Source organism: Cupressus sempervirens, chromosome 3 (assembly GCF_028749045.1).
Source record: "Cupressus sempervirens isolate cs-2001-9-10 chromosome 3, ASM2874904v1, whole genome shotgun sequence".
Classification (NCBI taxonomy): domain Eukaryota; kingdom Viridiplantae; phylum Streptophyta; class Pinopsida; order Cupressales; family Cupressaceae; genus Cupressus; species Cupressus sempervirens.
Genome location: NC_143120.1, coordinates 714,701,102 through 714,722,655, shown reverse-complemented (window position 1 = coordinate 714,722,655; position 21,554 = coordinate 714,701,102).

Here is a 21,554-nt window from a genome sequence, read left to right as displayed (position 1 = left end):
ATCATGCCCTCATTGAGTCCTTGGTAATCCAAGAATGAAGTCGATGCTAACATCCTCCCATAGTTTCTCTAGTACAAGTAATAGATGATACAACTATCTTGTGAGGCCTCGCCTTGACCCATCGTAGCATAGTTGATACATTATTATTTTGATACTCATGACTCGATATGTTGGGACAATATTGATGCACTAAACATTATTATGCTATTTTATGATGTGTGATGCTTTACATTTAGATATTTTATTTCTTCATTTAATGCTTTATGAACATGTATAATGATGAAGTAAATAAATGCAGAACTAACACTCTAATTATGCAATTTTTTTTAAATGGTCAAAATATGAGTATAATGAGATGAATAATAGATTATTAGAAAAATGGATGGTTTTAATTTACAAAAATTTTCTAATAAATAATTTACATATATGCATGTCATTTCTTGAGCTACTGATGTGTGCAATGAGTGTGCAAAATAGTTAGCCGGGAAATCTAGTGGAAAGACGGAACTGAACCCCTTGCTAATTTGTGCTATTTTTGCATTGTCTTTCCTTGAAGGTTGTTATTGGGTCTTATTATTCTCCTAGATTTTTTTTGGGTTTTATTAAGTCTTTAAAGCCTAAAAACATTAAATTTAAGTACCCTAGGGGTAAGGGTATGGGTTGGGAGTACTTTCCACCCCCTTAGCCTCTTTGGTTGACTTTTAGGATCACTCAAAAACCCTACTTTTGGTTGATTGCGAAAATTGATTTGTCTCCTTCATGAGTTGGTGACTCAACTCCACCTTGGGGTTACCTAAAGTCTAGTTGAGTTAGGATCATATTTAGAGGCATTTTGGAGAAGTTTTGGGGTTGTTACCCAATCTCTAGTTTTTAGAGAGAAGTTTGAAGATTGAAGGAAAGGAAGGATAAGCTCTTCTCAAATTGTCATTTTACCATAATTTTTTTTGTGAAGGTAGGGTTCTTCACTCTTTTGATCATGTTCTTCATATTGTTCATACTTTGATTCATGCATAAGGCATTGTGTTGTTCTTGTATTGCTTGTATATGTGTTGAGGTTTTCTGGGAGGGATCTTAACTTGTTCTTGGATGTCATTCTTATGCTTTGCTTTGAAATTTTGAGAGGATTTCATGGGGATTGTTTTGGCATTACTCACCCTTGGATAGGGAAGAAGTGGCCATGTATGGGGGAAGGGCCTTAGTTGGACCTCAATAGTGTAGAGTCTCCTCTCATGGTGAGAAGAAGGAAAGAGGGTAGGGTGTATGGGCCCCTACTTGTCTTCACATAGCTTGTATGAAAATTTCAATTCTTGAAGAAGGGAAGGAATGAAAACCCTTGTTATATTGGCAGTTCTTGAGTTTTATCCCCAAAAGGGCTATGGTATGGTATGGTGATTGACGTCTCCTATTGAGAAATCCACCTCCCCCCTAGTTTCAATGTTGAACCTATTGTGAAAAACCAAGATGGGAATGCATACTTGAATTATTCTTCATATAATGTTGTCTTACCTCCAGTTTAGTTCTCATCTTCTCCATGATTCCCTTGATGCATTGAAGATATTGGAAAGGATCTCTTGTGAAGGACCTAGAAAAGATTTTGTTTGAATTGTAACATTATGTAAAAATGTATTTAAGTTTTGATGTATTGGCAAGGATGTCGGGTTTTCTTACTGGTTCTTTCTTGATGGAGCCTTGAACTAGGTTGATTAATAGAGAGAAAAGATTGAGAAAAACTCCTTGCATTGTATCTTATGTTATTTCAATTCATGTATAGGTGTGTGAAAAAATAGATTAAATGATGAGGTTTTTTTTTGAAATTATGCAATCTTCAAGTTTCAATTATGTTAAGGAAAAGAAATTCTGTTATGTTGAAATTTCAATCCAATTTCATATGTATTAGGAGATACAATAAATCTCTCATTGTTGATAAAACAAACTGTTCAACCATCTTGTTAAACTATGCAAATGGTAAATCCAAATTGATAAGAAAAAAAAAATACACCTCTTGTTATAAAATTAGTTTGCAAAACAAAAGTTGACACTTAGAAAAAAAAAATGGCTTGACAAAAAAATATGCTCCCCTAGGAGCAAAATTGCTCTCTGGAATTTGTATGTGAAGGCAAATTTAATTCATTGGAGCAATAGAGAATATTCTCTTCTGATTCTTTAAGTATATAAAGAAAAAGAAGGTTTTGATCAAAACAAATAAATAATGCAAAAAAATAATTATATATATATCCTAAAACTCGCCTAATAAACTTTTAACTATTAATTACCTAGCCCCTTCTCCTAAATCTCCACCTAACTCCTCACACTTATCCCATGATCCTAGTGCATGGGAAGCCTGAAGGAGCAGACATTTATATTATTAATATTGTTCATTAACACCCCCCCCCCCCCCCCCCCCTTTCTTGTAGGCGATAGATTGGACTAGGGGCACAAGTTAGAGGAGCAAGTAGAATGAGCATTAAATGCTAACTTGGCAACCCAATCACCTTAACCAATCCTCTCCATGCGAAGTTCATCCTCAAGCTATCCTCAAGCAATGCGAGACCTCGTTGGTTGGCATCCGTGGAAGTGGCATGTCAGTTCTAAACATTCTTAATAAACTCCCTTTTTAATCGCACCCTCACTCTCTTCCCTAGGTGCTCAACTTATGAGGCTTGCTTGCATTAGCAATGGGGGAACAAGATCTACGCCAGTGCAGACTTGGGGACAGCGCCAGGGGTCTTGAGGTCTGCCCAAGGCTCATTGGGATGTGGGTGTTGAGTGGCCAAGTGGCCAAGTGGCCAAGTAGTTATTTGTAGGTAGTTGTAGAGTTAGTTTTAGTTTTAGTTTTAGTAATAGTTAGTTAAATGTTTCTTTTGTTATTTAGTTAATATGTGTTATTCTTTTATATTAGTATTATGTTAGTTAATTAGTTAAGGAAAGTTAGTATTAATAAAGGATTGTTATTGTGATTGTTAGAAATTTAAATAATGTGTCTTAGCATTGAATAGTTTTCTTTTAATTTTAGTATAAGTAGAGTTATCCATTTTAATTAGATTTTTTATTATTATATGTTAATATCATTGTAATTTAATGTTAAGGGGTAGAGATTAACATTTTTAAAGGCAATTAGTAGGAATGTCATTTTTGTTTTATTTAATTAGTGTTCCAACATTATCACTTTTAGACTAATATATAAAGAAAGAAATTGATTTAAATAAATGAAGAAATTGTTGATGATGCTATAAATTGACTAAATCGATTATTTAATACTAGACTTGATTTAAAAACATTGTTAGATTAGAGTTTTATTATTTACAGGGGCATCCAAATCATTAAATCATATAGGTTAATTGATAATCGGCTTAATCAAAGTTATAATGAATAATGTAGATAGGATTTAAATTTTTCGTAACTGTTGTTTTAATATTGTTCTAGGGAGGTAAGAATTTTAGGTTAATTATAAGTAAATGTGTGCTAGATCCTTCAATTAACTTAATTTTGGTTTGTTTACATTAATTAATCAATTGAGCAATAAGAGTTCTAATTGTAATTTTAAGAGTGATTATGAATAATCATGTGATAGGTCTTTTAATTAATTGAATTTAGTTTGTTTAAAAATATTTAAGTTTAACAACCTAATCCTTCAAAGTGTTTTTATTTGGGTAGTAGTCTCACAGTATTGTTAGGAGATCTTATATCTATCTTGTAATGTACCCTAGTCTTATTTGAATTTTAAATATATCAAAATTTAGCAAATTAATTTTTTAAAAAAATTGGTGTGTTTTGCCCTATATTTTGGGCATGACATTTTGGTATTAGAGCCTGTGTTTCAACACTAGGAACCTCAAACCATTATGCTTCTAAACTTAACTAAAAATTTAATTGTGTAGGATGCCTCCTGTTACATGAAGCAACAGTCAAGGTAAAGGTCGTCGGGTGAGAGGTGGTAGAGCGGGACAGGAGGATGGACCACCACTTCCACCACCACCTTGACCACTGAACCTAAATCAGGACATTTTGGATGCCCTCTAGACACTGATTAGCGTAGTCCAGCAGAGGATAGCACCTATAGTACAACCAGGGTAGTAGATTCCGAAAAGGGAAGCACAAGTTCTCAGAGGAGGTGGAGCTAGAGACAGAGAGGAATAGAAGTCCCCAACCAAGGTAGGTTGAGGGACAAGGTGAGCATGAGGGTGAGTCAATACATCAAAGAGGACCACCACTTGACAGACCTCCTAGACATATAGGATATGATATCAGAGAGTTGATATGACTCGGACCACCACTCTTTACCAGTTCCATAGAGGGGATAGTAGTAGAGGCCTGGTTATAGAGTCTTCAGTGGTGCTTTGGATTACGTCCTTATGGGAGTAATTTGAAGGCATATCTTTCAATTCATCAACTGAGAGGAGATGCCTCCAATTGGTGGCATCAAGAGGAGACTATAGGAGGAGTGAGGATAGATAACCTCACATGGGAGTCATTCTTAGAGAGATTTAGAGAGAGGTACTTGTCTAAGCACTTCAGATAAAAGCAGATTGAGGAGTTTCATTCTCTATATCAGAGGGGTCTTATAGTAGCTCATTACGAGAGCAGGTTCTCAAGCTCCTTCCATATGTTGAGTACATGAAGGACGAGAAACAACGAGTGCATCATTTCATCATGGGCCTAAATTTCTCACTCCAAGGTCCAGTTCATTTGGCCTTCCCTACTACTTTTAGATAGGTAGTTGAGGTAGCACTAGTTGCAGAGGATACTCAGGGTAGATAGGAGTCATGAGATCAGTCTTAGAACCAAAACTCTACCCAGTAGAAACCCCCTTGGAAGGGGAATCAAAACTACACAGCAGGGTCCTCTAAGGGCCAACAGTCTAAGTAGCAGAAACCCTCATAGGGTTATTAGGGCTCCAAGCTCAAGCAATGGCAGTCACAAGGTCTGAGGCAAGATAAAAAAAGTACAGGCCCCACAGTCACAGTCAGTGAAGACTCGACAATCTTCTAGGGGTGGTTTCAGTGGCTCTAGCAAGTCAGGAGGCCCACACCAGTCTGGATCTTAGGGTGCACGATCTTACACACGAGGACCATGTTACACTTTTGGTGGCATGGGTCATATTGCTAGAGAGTGTCCTTAGGGATAGTCTTCCAGTGGTCAGAGAGGGGCATTTTCAGAGCCGACAGTTGGCGATGTAGGTAGATCCCATAGAATTTTTGTAGCAGTTGATAACCGCTAGGTTGAGCATCAAGCTATAGTCATTGAGGTTATAGGTAGTATACAGGGTAGCATGGTTACTATTTTATTTGATTCTAGAGCTATTGATTCATTTATATCTCCTTATGTTGTGGATCATTGTGGGCTGGTGGTAGTTAAGAAGGATGTCAGTTGGGAGGTACAGTTAGCCTCAGAAGCCAGAGTGTAAGTTAGTTACATGGTGCATAATTGCCCAATTTAGATTGGAGACATGTCCACAATCTCTAATCTACACATTACCCCTCTAGGTTCCTATGATGTTGTTCTTGGCATGGATTGGCTTTATGCCCATAACACCAAGATGGATTTTCAATAGAAGAGGGTGGAGTGTGTCGATGAGGATGGTATCTCTAGAGTGATCCTTGGAGTTCAAAGACCCATATCCCTTCGAATGATTTTTGTTATGCAGCTTAGACGGTGCATGTGAAAGGGATGTCAGTTGTTCTCCATCACCATTAGTGATAAGGAGAAAGATTCAGAGGGGGAGCCATCCCTTGATGATTTTCCAATATTGCAGGAGTTTTCTGATGTTTTTCCTTTAGAGCTCCCTAGTAGACCTCCACCTAGAGTAGTGGATTTTCATATTGATCTTGTGCCAGGAGAGGAACAAGTATCAAGAGCACCATACAGGATGACTACTCATGAGCTTAGTGAACTAAAGATTTAGTTGGAGGAACTCTTAGAGAAGGAGCATATTTGACCTAGTGTGTCACCCTGGGGTGCACTAGTGATCTTAATTTAGAAGAAGGATGGATCACTTAAGTTGTGTATTGATTATCGATAATTGAAAAAAGTAACCATCAAGAACCGATACCCTCTTCCTAGGATTGATGACCTCTTCAATCAGTTGCAGGGTGCTCGAGTATTTTCAAAGATTGATCTTAAGTCGAGTTATCATCAGTTGAGGATTATGGATAGTGATATCCCTAAGACTGCATTCCATACTAGGTATGGTCACTACGAGCTCACCATGGTACCATTTGGCCTCACAAATGCTCCAGTTGCATTCATGAGCCTCATGAATGGAGTATTTCATACCTTTTTGGATAAGTTTGTGGTTGTTTTCCTAGATGACATCCTGACATATTCTTGTGATGAGAAGGAACATGAAAAGCACCTGAGATAGGTATTGCAAAAGTTGAGGGAGAATCAGTTGTTTGGTAGCTTGGCGAAGTGTGCATTCTTTAGACCTGAGATACATTATTTGGGTCATGTCATAACAGGTGATGGGGTCTCAGTAGACCCATCGAAGATTAGGGCCATCATGGATTGGCCAGCACCCACCAACGTCACTGAGATGAGGAGCTTTATGGGGCTAGCAGGTTACTATCGACGCTTCATTATAGGATTCTCTAGATTGGCACACCCAATCACATGTCTTCAGAGGAAGGGAAAGAGGTATGAGTGTATAGAGAAGTGTGATAGAGCCTTTCAAGAGCTCAAGAGAGCCCTCACGAGTGCATCGATTCTTGCAGTACCAGATACATTTGTAGATTTTGTGGTGTGCACTGATGCATCCTTGGATGGTATAGGGGTAGTGCTTATGTAGGATGGCCAACCTATTTCCTTTGAGTCTAAAAAGTTGAAGACTCATGAACTCAATTACCCTACTCATGACCTAGAGCTTGCAACAGTGGTTCATGTTTTAGTGAGGTGATGAGACTTCCTACTAGGTCATAGATTTGAGCTTCATTTTGATCACCAAAGCTTACAATACATATTCACATAGCCGAACCTTAATGTTAGGCAGAGAATGTGGATGGAGTTCCTTTGTGAGTACGATTTTGATGTTCATTACATCAAGGGGAAAGAGAATGTAGTTACAGATGCCTTAAGTAGAAGGTGCCATGAGCTTTCATCTACGACTGCTAGCACCGATTTGAGAGAGCAAATTCTTCAGCACTTGCCAGTAGATGAGCGTCATGCAAAGGTTTGATCTCTACTTCCCCTTCCCTTTACTTCTTCCTCCTTGATCTCTATTGTTTGATCATGGAAACAATTGGAATTTTTTCCCCCTGGGTCTAACTACTACTTCTCACCTCATCCTTGTCCTTTTGATCATCATCTTGGCCTCCATAAGACAATCCATTAGATCTTCCACCACAATCTCTTCCACTATTCTTGTTATCAAAAAATTTTCTTAGCTTCTCCCCATCTCTTAAGGAAAACTAGTAGGCCTCCACAATACTGGTCATTCAAACCAGACTCAACTCCTCCTGAATGCTTGGCCTTAACCCATTAAGATAACATGCAACTTTCTCCTTATCAACTTTTGCATGGTTGGTTCTAATGAGAACTCGGTAGAACTCTTTAGTATTCTCTTGAACAAATCTTCCTGCTTGCTTCAACCCTTGCATTTTCTTTAGCAAATCCAACTCATAGTCCATGGGAATGAATTTGGTGAATGCACAAAGTTGGGTCGCAATTCTATGGAAGGCAATTATGAGAAATGAGACCTCTTCAAAAATAAGTACCTGATTTGTTAGAATCGGGTACCCATTATGGTTCGAGTGCCTAATCCATATTCAAAAATCAGGCACTAGATTTTTGAATATGGATCAGGTAACCGAAATGTGATTTTAAAATTAGGCACCCGATTTTAAACAAATTGGGTACTTGATTTTTAAAAAGCATATAACCCATTTTTGTATCAGTTTTTATTCATTTTCATCCTCATTATGAATGGAAGCCTAATTTATGCTTGGAAACAGAAGCCCATTTTTTGTTTCCTACTGACCCTCGACTATTGTTTTTCACTCTACCAGGTATTTTACTTTGTTTTCTATTATTTTATTGCATTGTTTTTAGTTAAAATTTGCTTTATAATTCTGTCAATTTATTTCTTTTTTTCACATTTCATTGTTTTAAATTTGTAAAATTCTACATTTCTATTGTTAATAGATTTATATTTAGATTATCTGTTCATTTAAATTTTTTGTTTTGTAGATGTTCATTTACAAATTATTATTTTAAATGTTTCGATGTATTTAATAAAAGTTAAAGTGATGAATGAGTAGATAGATATTTAGATTTTTTAAACATGTAATTACATTGATGTTTTAGATTTATTTCAACTAATTAAATAGTAATTAATCATAAATTAGTTTTTTGTACATATTAAATACATGTTTATGAATTTTATTTTTCTAACTCCAATATATTAACTTATTACACTATTTGTATCTCTAATTCAACTATATAATCCAAATCTTAGGTAACTATAATCCCTAGAATTGAACTATAATCCTAATTTGAATGCTAATCATGTAATCCAATTTTAACTAGGGCCATAGTAACATTGACCTTAATTTATGTACATCCTAACTAAACCCTACATAATGCACATAATTTGAAACCCTTACTTCAATCCTACATCTAACTCTAAACCTCAAATGCCTAGCTCTAGATAATAAGTTAAGTTTCAAATATTATATCCCTAACCCTACCATATAGACACTAAATTCTAAATGTAAATGTAAATGTAAACCATGATGTTAGCTACCCATATCCATACCCTAACACTAAACCTAACCAAGTTTAATGAACTCACACCCTAAAATGTTATTTCTAAAACTTAACCATGTAACCCTAATCTTGTAGTTTAAGGTGATGTATGCATTTTTGCATTGAATGTAAGTCTAATATTTCTTGTAGATGTATTAAATTTATAAAAATTGGTAAGTGTTGCAGTTTCTCAATTATTCACATATGTTCACATGTATTAATTGATAGTTCATTATATGAAAAAATTAAGTTAGAATTTATTTTAAATTTTAAATAAAAAATAATCAATCTTTATGTATTAAAATAAATTCTAAATTCAATATACCAAATAGTAGATAATTTAAGTAATTTACCTTTATATCAAATGATCTAGAGCTATGTACATGTATATATATGTATATCACAACAACAACTCAGTTCATGTATTCAATATATTGAACTTGAAAATTTCCTCTATTACCTTGAATAGGCCCCTAGGACTTGTTAAGACAATATATATCCATGAACATTTTATTTTTTTAAGGTATTGCTAATGTCACAAGTTGATTTGATTGTCTATATTTGATGTGTAACATAACAATGAAAAATTTCTTTTTAGCTTAAATATATATTAAATATCTAACATGAAAGTTTTACTCAAAGGTAGAATTAATTTAATTGGGGATAAGACTAGCAGTCTAAACCCTAAACATAAAACTAAGTATAAGTAAGACTAGCAATCTAAACCCTAAACATAAAACTAAGTATAATGTGCTCTCTTACCTTAAAACCATAATTTTAACTCTAAACCCTAGATTCATGAATGTAATTGTAATCCTAAGTTGAACTCTAATCCTAACAATAACTAAAACCCTAATCCTCAACAATCATAACCAAATCCTTAACATAACCTTAGCGCTAATTATGACATAAACCTAGACTAGATCTTAAATTCTATTTGTGATTTTCAATAAATCATGTTGCCCTTCCAAATCAAATGTAAAATTAAATATACATTTGAAATTTATATTTGGAAAAAAGTGATATTGCAATAAACATAATTTTAAATATAATTAATTCAAATAAGAGGAATCACAAACATCCTCATCCTCTTGTACCTCTTCTTGCACTAAATGTCCCAATGCCTCTCCATCATCAAGAAATGTCATCTATTCTTACTTCATTGAGTGCCCTTTCAGGAAATTTAGTAGAGTAGTGGATATAGGTGACAGATATTCATCCACTTGGACACACTTATACTAGTTGTGGAGGTATATGCAAAGGCCCCAAGGTAATGTCAATGCAACACAAGATGACCATGATGTTGAGGGTGTTGGTTTTGATGATGAGGCCTACTATGCTCATGGTGGTGTTGGTGATGAGATTGATGTTGAGTCATTTGTTGACCTTCTTTGTGGAGATGGAGAGAGTCAAGAGCAACAGGTAAAAATTTAATTCTAAAATTTATAAAGTACATAATTATTTACTTTCTACATATATGCATAATTTTATCAATCATATTAATGTATGTTGATTTTCAATCAATAGAGGATGGATGCTACTCTTCTTCCTAAGAGGTCGTATAGTATTATTTCGAGGCCTTCAGATGTTGGCATCCCTCATACATATGCACTTTGAATTACACTATAAATAATGTACATTGGAACTCAAATTTAATAACATGTGCTCATATATTATTTTTATCTTATTTTGTAGGGATTGTCTTCTATTATACAATCTGATGCTTGTATAGGTCTTGATCCATTGACCACTAAGGTACAACCTCAAATACCTATAGTATAAACTAAGTTTGAAAAAAAATAATTTGTACTATTTTTATTTACATATTGTTATTAACTTATCTTCAACTTTGATTCATGTACAATAATGTATTTTAGTTTTACAAATAGGAAATGAATCATACTTGTCCATATAGGCCTTAGTAAAGTCTATTTTTTACTCCTTCATCTTTTGACCATTTCAGACATGTCGATGATCATCATGGTAGCATATCTCTAGAAACATCTATGACACTAGCTACTACTCATGTATGATATATATGTTTTTGTTTCAAAAAAAATGAAGTGTAAATTATGTACTTTTAAATCTATGTACTTTATAATTCATGAATATACAATATAGACTAAAGGTTTGTGTATCCATGATTTTAGGACTATGTCACCATGAGCATTGTTGGGATTGCAAGACCAAGCTAGATGGAGGTACAAACATCATGCTTTCAGGTCAGTATTGTGATTTATACATACATAGTTCATTATGATCTTTATCAAATTTTTAAAATTTATGTATTCTAAATTATAAGACCTCACCACTACCACATTTGGTAGCTTTGACAATGCACCTCCTCCTGTTATAGAGGGACACCTATCTCATGTGGTATTATTTTTAATAAGTATAGAAATATTTAATTTATTTGCAAGCTAGATTTTGAAACCCATTTCAATTAAGCATGCATTTATTGTCTTCTTAGGATGTAACACACGATGCACTATAGGATGCCCCACATAATGAGACACGTCATGTTACATAGAATGATCCATTTGAATCCTCTTTGCATGGAGTAAAGAGTATTGCAGATCAATTAGATTAGGTATTTTGGCACCTTTAGATTGTGTTTTTATGACACATTATTTATTCTAATACACTTTGTATTATGATAATTAACTATATTATATGTATTTTTTGACTTCATAGAGCATGTTATGACATGTTAGACCATGTTATATATTTTTATGACTTCTTATCATGCTTGTGTACGTAGTATAGATTATTATGTTATCATGTTGTAAGTATGAACCGTTTTCTTTACTACGACATATTTTATTCATGTTATGACATATCTTGTTAGTATATGGTACATAAACAATAATTTTAATAATTTTAATTAAATATAGGAACATTAATTTAAACATGTTTGAATGTAAAAGTAATGGAAAACTATAGGAGGTCATTACTTGAATTGACAAAGAATTTTTAATATCAAGTGAACTCCTATATTTTACACAACTGAAATTATATAAATTTTAAACCAAGTGAAGTCACATATATGTAACACAATGTGATGGACATAAATAGAAGCAAACTCTTGTTTTTAAATGTTTACAATATGTTTTGATTTCAAAATAAAAAATTGGTTCAACACATTTCTTCAAATGAGGTCCTACAAAATAAAAATTTAAAACAAAAACATGTGTTAATAAAAGTATAAATTAATAAGAGCTATTTGTATTATGTAAATATGTGTAATGTATATACTCAATATGTGTAATTGCACAAGATTTTGATAATGCATACATGCATTTGAATTATATAAGTACATATATAAAAAGAGCACAATAAAGAAAAAACTTACATGTGTTTGATTTAAATGTTGTCATCCCACTGTACCATATGCATCCTCTCTATTTTGCAATGTATCTATGATTGTCTCATGCTCATTCATTGAAATTGTTCATAATACCGTATTGGCAGGTCTCCCTTTGTATCTTTCTAATTTGATATTTGTTTCCACAACCAAATGAGAATAGCATAAAATCTTCTTTTCTGATTGGTATTCTTCAAATGCTAGTAAACCATTTCTTCTTGTTAGGTATGTACATAGCTATGTGCCAGCTACAATGACAGGCTGAATTGGATACTCAAAACCATCATCATCTACTTAATGACATATCAATTTTTTCTAAGGTTCCACACATCTAGGGATGTGTGCACCAAGATGGTGTATAATTTAGTGGACACCACCCAAAAAAATAAAAAATGTCAATAACTCGATCGGGTTATATAAAATTTCAAAAAGCGGCTACGCTTGGTTACTAGGCCTAGAAAAAATATATATAAAACAAAACCCAATTGGGTTTTGAAACCCAATTAGGTTTCTAGGATGAAAAAACTCTTCAAAACCCAATCAAGTTATGCAAAACCTAATCAAGTTATTCAAAACCCAATTAGGTTTTGAAGAACTAAAAGAAGGTTGTACTCTAGAGGCCATAAATTTCACATACTGAGTCTAATTCACTCCATTCAAAATGTGTTGGAAAGCCATCAAAGAGATCTATAACATCATATAGATAAATTAATGCTATGCCATCAAAATTTTATTTTCCATAAATTTGAATTAAGTATAATCTAAAATAGGTAGTCATTGTTTTCTAAATGCGTAATCAATAGGTAAACACGAATGCTAACATATTGTCAATTCTCTCCCTCTCAAACACACATAAAAACACTTACAAACTAACTAACTAAATCCTAAGATATCTCTCTTACTAACTCCTAACCTCTTTCATTCTTTAACTAAATCCTAACATCTCTCTCTATGTCTAACTTGTTACCCTTAAGCATTTTCTCTCTCAGAGTAATCCCTATCCTCCCCCCCCCCTCTCTCACACATACACTACCTCCCTCTCTCTCTCTCTCTCCATGCTATCCCATTCTATTCATATTTCTCTCACTCTCTCCATCTATCCTCTAATCTCTTTCTTCCTCTCTCTCTATCCTATCCCCATATATATATATATAACACACTCTTATCCTATCTCCCCCCCCCCCTCTCTCTCTCCCTCCCTCTCTCTCACCCTCTTTCACCCTCTCTCTATCTCTCTACATGAACAAAGAGAGTGAGAAATATGGAGAGAAAGGGAAAGGAGAGAGAGAGAGAGATCGAGAGAGAGAGAGAGAGAGAGAGAGAGACACTGAGAAATATGAAGAGAATGGGATAGCATGGAGAGAGAGGGGGGGGGGTGATGTGTGTCTGAGAGAGAGAGAGAGGGGGGATTAGGGATTACTTAGAGAGAGACAACACTTAAGGGTAACAAGTTAGATAGAGAGAGAGATGTTAGGAGTTAGTTAAAGAATGTGAGAGGTTAGGAGTTAGTAAGAGAGATATCTTAGGGCTTAGTTAGTTAGTTTTTGAGTGTGTTTATGTTTGTTTGAGAGAGAGAGAATTAACGATATGTTAGCACTCATTTTTACCTATTGATTATGCATTTAGAAAATAATGACTACCTATTTTAGATTATAATTAATTCAAATTGATGCAAAATAAAATTTTGATGACATACGATTTATTTATCTACATGATGTTGTAGATCTCTTAAATATCTTTCCAATGCATTTTGAACAAAGTCAATCACACTCTGTATGTGAAAGTTATGGTCTTCAGAGTAAAGCCTACTTTTAGTTCTTCAAAACTTGATTGGGTTATTTGAGTAACTTGATCAGGTTTTGAATGCACTTTTTCATTTTTATAACCTGGTCAAGGTATTTGAATCCTAGAAACCTGATTGAGTTATAGCTTGGTGATAGCATAGGTAAATAACCCAAAGGCTTGGGACACTGTTTTCCCTCCAATTTTTTTCCTTTTAGACATTTTTTCATCTTCTCAGATGAATCATCATCTTTGCCTTCATCAGGTCTGCTAATTGTGAAGTGGGTATTACTAAACTTACTACCATAATATTACACGTCTTCTTAGCTTTCTAACCATATAAATTTTTCTATTTTTGGACAATATTAACAATGCAAACTTTAATTACTTTTACCAATGCCTTGAAATTCCTCACAAACATATGTCTACCATTTTTTTAATAAATTTTGATATACTTAACCAAATTCAAAATAAATTATATATTATTTTTATACACTTGATTCTATACACTTATTTTTTAAAAGTTTCTATTTTCAATTGATTTGGCGCAAGTTATGCTTAGTACACGAATATGTACCAAAATTTTAGGATGTAGTCAGTTTAATAATTCATAAAAAATAAAGTACTCATCAGAAAATTGCAAAAAAATACACAAATTCTAGATATGACTCTTAACTATCATCCTACCAAAGGGTTATGAAATATACTAAATATAAATATTTTTTTTGTGCTACACACAAAAACAACTATGTTATGTTTTCTAAAAGAATTTGGAACTATTTTTTGTGTGCATAGGGTTTGACCACCTAATTTTATCTATTTTGTGCAAACTCTAGTAGTTTAGAAAGTAGATTCAAAGCCCTACAATTTATATATTTTACACATATTGTCACTTTGAGTGGATGAACCTCAAATGTCTCCTCCAATTTCAAATTTACTTGATTTCAGAAAAAAGGTGTCCATTTATACTCCCCTTTTTGTACACCATCTTGGTGCAGTCACCCCTAGCTAGTCAATACTTAGTTTGTTCATCATTATCATTAGGTGCAATAGCAACATAAACATGTCCTAAAAGATAAGATAATGTACATAAACACTTTAATTACATGTGTACATAAATAAATATTATATTAATGACATGTACTTGAATTATAGTAATGACATGTACATAAATAAATTATATAAAGTGAAGCATGATCACAATAAAATTTAATTAAATATTGCATACTAGGTTGTATGAGATCTAAAATACGACCATAGTCTTCTGATGCAAAGGTAACATTCTAGCCTTCATTTACTATATCATCTTGAAAATGAGTGTCACTAGGTGCTAATGATTTTTGTTGCCAATCTTCAACCCATTATGTATTTTGGCATTCTTCTCATTCACTTGCAAGACAAAACTGACAAAAACAAGCAAGATCCCTTGTCCATATAGTACAAGTGTTAGAATTTGAACTCCTAAATGAATGTCAGTTAGTTAACCCACTAATTGTGTCATAGTCATATCTTGAAAGGATACTATTCTCTTCAACTAGGCAGAAGAAATGTCTGATTGTAGAGTTCTTACTTGATCCTATGTATATATATTTGTTACACCATTCCACAATCTTATGTGCATTTTTGAATTTGAATTTTTCCTCAAATTTTAATTGCTCCCTGCAAAGAGCTTTCTTCACGCATGCACCATCACCCTCATGTTCTCCTTTACCATGTCCAGCCTCAAAAAAACTCCACACATGTTGGATATTAGTTTTCCTATGTGTTATATTCAACCAATAGAACATTCTAGCATTCTTGAATTATCTTGTACAATGATCTGAGCATATCCAATGTTGTGTCATTTGAATTTGTCTCTCTTTTAAATTATCATAAAAGACCTTGAAATAATATTGGACAAACTCAGATGAATGAAGTTTATTATCACTCATATGGAAATGGTACTCTCTCATTATTTTTTGATCCTCCTCTTTACTATCAAGTGCATGTTGATTAATTGTATGAACATAAATTGTTACTTGCACTAAATTATAATTTTTTGGTTGTACCTCATCTTGCAGTACAAGTGTGTAGTTCTCTATAAAGTCAACAACAGAAAGTATAGTACCAATGGGAAACTCATTCTTACATATGAAAAATTATCCATCAAGTCATCTAGCATATTAAGAGTGTTTAACATATTTTGGTATGATCATACTCTTAAACTCATCCATAAATGTATGACAACTAACTTTATCTGTAACTAGATGACACCTTCTTCCAATCTTCCCATCCTTCAATGGGTATTCAATCATTTTGAATCTTTTTACATCAACTAATTGTTGTCCAAAAGTAGTCAAAGAACTTTCATGCAAACATTCATCTAACAAAGAAATATTGCCACACATATCATATGTACTAGAAAGACATGCATTGAAAAGAAAATATTGATCATTATGCGACTTACAAAACAAAGCTACTATGAAATCCTTTATAGTTTGAGGTAGTATTTTTCTACCACTTTCCTACAACATTTATTTACTATGCATGAAACTATGTATAGATTGAATTACATTATAATGGTAAAAAATTGAACATGAGTACCATGGTTTACACTTTTCAAAAGATCTTTGACTAATGATAATAGTTAACACCTTATCATATAAATTTTTTCTAAACAATTTAGTTTGAGTCATGTCCAAAAGGTTTTTAGGATGTGGATCATGTATTTTTGAGCCAACTCTCAATTTAAGAACATCTCTTGAATTAGGTGATACTTTTGTATTATCATGCCAAAAAAATTCAACCAAACTTTTGACTTCACTAATAAGTTTTATATCAGATCTCACGAGTCTACTAGTAGAAGTCCACAAACTATTTGTTGGATCACATTCAAAGCTAACCCTTCTCTTTACAACTCTTTCTAAAGTCTTATGATTCACATTAAGATATCCACTTATGTTACTAATCAATATTTTGTCAGTAGTTGATTTATTAACTAAAGTTGTTGCTATTGCTTGTTGTGTTGCATTCTTATCTTTAGAGCAACTTCTCTTTCTGAAAACATCAAAGACACTAGAAATAGTGGATACAACTTTTTTTAAAGACTCATTTTTATTCTTTGGTTTTGCATACATTCCTAACCTTTTCATTTCTTTTCAGATTTTAGACATTTTAAAATTAGTTGCAACATCAATTGACATTGAAACCCAAATTTCTTATTATAAAAAAAATGTCTATATAATCTATTAGCATGTGTCCTAATTTGTCTCCACAAAACCAATCCATGAAGGTTATCTAACACATCATTAGAAAAATAAAAATTATGTCCATGCACTTTAGTATCATTCAGACATGTTTGTTCAGTACTTGGTTCTTTCATGTCTACATTCATACCATTGTTATTTTCAATTGGCATTTCATTTTCAATATTTTTTGGAATTTGAATCTCATTTTCATTTTTTCTTGGTATTTCTTTTGGGGCTTACATTTCCATTGGAGTTTTTTGTGCATGATCATTTGGCAATATATTCTTATGAAGAAAACCTAAATCATTTAGCTTGTAACTTTCTTTTACAAAATCACCAATTTCATCAAGAGAAAAAACTTGAGGGGTTAGAGACACACTTGTATTGAATGCTTGATTAGAATGTATACCTAAATCTACTTGTATTGGGTTCTCTTCTTCAGCCTCTTCATCCATCGTGGTATCCTCAATGTCTTTCTCTTCTGAAACATTTCTGAACTCTCTAATTCTTTTTCTTCTCTCTCGTTGATGTTTTGCTTCTTTCTTTTTGTTTGTTGCAATCTCCTCATTTGTCAAAACTTTTATTTTCTTCTTTCTTTGTTTTTTTGATCCCATGTTTGCACCAGTTTTGAATTCAAATCAATATCTTACAAATTGTAGAAGATGAAAAAAATAGAATAACTGTGACAAAAATCTATTGTTACAACTCAAAATTGTCATTCAATCATTCTAATAATTGCAAGTGCTTTGTGGGACATCTTTTAGGGCCCAATGGGTACTTCAGAATTAGGTATTGTATGCATGAATATGTGGCCTATGCTAACACACACACTTCAACATGGTCCTTATTTGCAGATTCATCTTGGAATGAACATTGGATTGTTCATCCGAAAATCAGTAGGCAAGGTGACCTCTTGCCTTCTATCTAAAAGGATTTTTCTTGTTAGGTATACTCATATTTGAGGTGTTAAGCAACCAGACCCTCTAAAAATGAAGGATTTGAAAGAAAATGTGACTAATCTATATGAGAATGCAAATTAATCTAGAATGGAGTATGTACATTTAATCTAAGAACATGTAAAAGAAAGCTATGCTAAAATATATGCATATTATGCTAAACGAGATTAAACTAAAAAATTAATATGTTATGAAAATAATGAACTCAAATGAATGCACAATTCAGCAGCAATTCAATACAAATTCTCATTCAACCTCCAAAAATTGAAGAGATGAGGGTCTCTTAAATAGACTTTCTTGGAATCCATCAATGGTTGAGATCAATTTCAATCAATGATCAGGATTAAAGGAGAAGTTTAGTCATAAAGGAAGATTCCCAAATTAAAGGGAGTTAACTAACTCAGATCTGACTGTAAGAGTCAGTCAACTCAGATAGACTTTACTGTAAAAGCAAGTGATCTGGGTCACTTCTAATTTGATCAGCAGTGAACTGGGAATTTCCTTTTTTGAACTAAAGAGAGATTTTGGTGAGATATTTAATTTAATAAAATGAGATATGACCTGATAATTACCTTTTTCATTTAATTAAATAATTCTATTTAATTAACTAGAGACACTTTTCTTATTTAATTAAATAACTTTATTTGATTAATTAGGAATAACTTCCCATTTAATTAAATAATTTTTTTATAATTAATTAAAAGTAAGTTCTCCATTTAATTAAATAATTTTTTTTAATTAATTAAAATAGGCATATTTATTAAATTAAATAAATTTAATTCCATAGTACATTAGCCTTAGATATAATTTAATTTAATTAAAGTATAAATACTTAATAATTAAATTAAATATTAATTAGGTTTAATATGACTAATATGAGTAAATACTACAGGAATTAAATAATAAGCATGATGAATCCAGATTAGGGTTTTTTGCATCTGACAATTAAGTCAAGTAGCGAGTAGCAGAATAAGAATTTGCCTAGTGAAATAGGACTTAAGATAGATCAGAAATAGACCAGAATTGGTATCATGGAAATGAGCCAATTTTGGGGTATTACATTTTGCCCCTCTTTGAATGAATGTGCAAACAACACGTTCAATTCAAAGAAAAATTAGAAAGTGTGATGCGAAGATGAGATTGGTTCCGAAGGTGATGACACGGAGACCAATTGATGAGCTTTTAAGGACCATCTCTAGAATAGAGCTTAATCCTAAGGGATCCAAGTGGAGCACTTAGATACCTAAGATTGATAGCATTTAAAAGACTATCTCCAAGACGGAGCGTAATCTTTAAGGATCCAGACAGAATGTCTAGATACCTAAAATTGATAAGCATTTAAAAGGTTTCTTTAGAACGAAGTTTGACCTTTAAGGATCCAGATAGAACATCTAGATACCTGAAATTGAAAGCATTTAGAAGATTATCTCCAGAACGGAGCTTAACCTTCAAGGATCTAGGTAGAACACCTAGATACCTGAGAGTGATAAGCATTTAGAAGATTATCTCCAGAATGGAGCTTAACCTTCAAGGATCCAGATAGAACACCTAGATACCCGAGATTGAAAGCATTTACAAGATTATCTCTAGAATGGAGCTTAATCTTTAAGGATCCAGATAGAACACTTAGATACCTGAGAGTGGAAGCATTTAGAAGATTATCTCCAGAACGGAGCTTAACCTTCAAGGATCCAGGTAGAACACCTAGATACCTGAGAGTGATAAGCATGTAGAAGATTATCTCCAGAACAGAGCTTAACCTACAAGGATTCAGGTAGAACACCTAGATACCTAAGAGTGATAAGCATTTAGAAGGTTATCTCTAGAATGGAGCTTAACCTTCAAGGATCTAGATAGAACACCTAGATACCCAAGATTGAAAAAAAGACAACAAGATCCAATAATGAGTCATTGAATCATCCCTAGAATGAGGCTTGATCCTCAGGAATTGGGGTTTAGACTGTACCAATACCTATCTATTGAACTCTGAGAAGAGTTGTTTATAAGGTTGATCAATTGATGAAAATATAAGATAGATGGCAAAGATGCCGGATAAAAGAGAACAAGATGCCCTGAGTGATGAGATGCCCCAAGTGATGAGGACATAAGATGGGAACAAGATGCCCTGAGCAATAAGTATTCAATGATGAAATCATCCTACCCCCTCGGGAGCAAAATTGAAAGATGACACACCAGAAATAGATGGGAAGCAGTATAGCAATAGATATAGAGAAATCTGAGATGTAGCAGAATGTAGAAGAGATCAGAATGATCTAAAGAAAAGAGAAGAGATTAGAACGATCTAAAGAAAATTCAGAGTTGTGTAATGATTGAAAGGTTGCAAAGACCGAGTTTGACCAAAAGTTGACTACATTTAGCCATAGTTGACTTGAGTTTACTATTTCCAAAATGGATTTTGAAAATATGGAGAATGTAGAGTTGAAAAGATGCCAAGAATAACAAAATATCAGAAAGATTTGGGCTGCATAAGTGTTCAATCGCGTCGATCCCCAAAATTTTAAAATACATTTTTTAGGTTTGTAAGTGTGTCAAATTTTGAATTCGATCCCAAAAATGGATTCAGAATGGTCAAATTAGCCAGGGGTGTGATTTTTGCACAAATTCGAGCACTTTGAAAATTTTTGGTCAACAGCTATATAAGGGCCCGAGGGGTCATTTTCAATTCATTTGTGCTTTTTATCTTCTATTGATTTGAACTCTGAGAGAGACATGGCAATGAATGTGAGATATCATTGATTCGAGCGCTCTAGACGTCATAGTCGGCCAGTAGAATACAGACCACCAGTGAGTTATCAAATCCCTTCCTTCATACTTTTTCTTTCACACATTTCGATGTCATTTATTGCACTTTTTAGCATGTTTTAGGATTATTCAATCAGTCTTCACGTGAGACCTATCTCTTTTCGTGTGAAGATTTTTGTTCTTCGTGCGAAGAAATAGGGTGCACTATTTCTTCGCGCGTGGTGGGAGGATCTTCACATGGGAAGCATTAGGTTTTGCACAAGGTAATTTGTTTCTCATGCGAAAAACTCTTTTCTCGCGTGGACAGATCCTTTTTCATGCGATGGCGTGATTCTTCGTGCAAAGAAAGAATATTTGAGCGTGAACTCGAAGAACTTCATGTGAGATTTCATGAATTTCACGCGAAATCCTATGATAGTCATGTTTAAAAGTTTTATTTTCATGCTCAAAAATTGCATTTTAATTTGTTTTCATGTACCGTTTCGACTTGATACTGATTATTTTTTGTGTGTCACTTCTTGTTGTAGGTGGAGGAGGTTTTTGGTGACATTGCATTCAGGTCTCATTTTCCACCATATGGGGAGCTATTGCGAAGTCTCGATGATGGTGATCGAGCACACATTGCCCAATTGCATTTGTCTTCTTTGTGCCGGATTCCAATCGTGATGGTGAATCACGACCTTCTCACTACATTGGTAGAGCATTTCCATTCGGAGACAAATA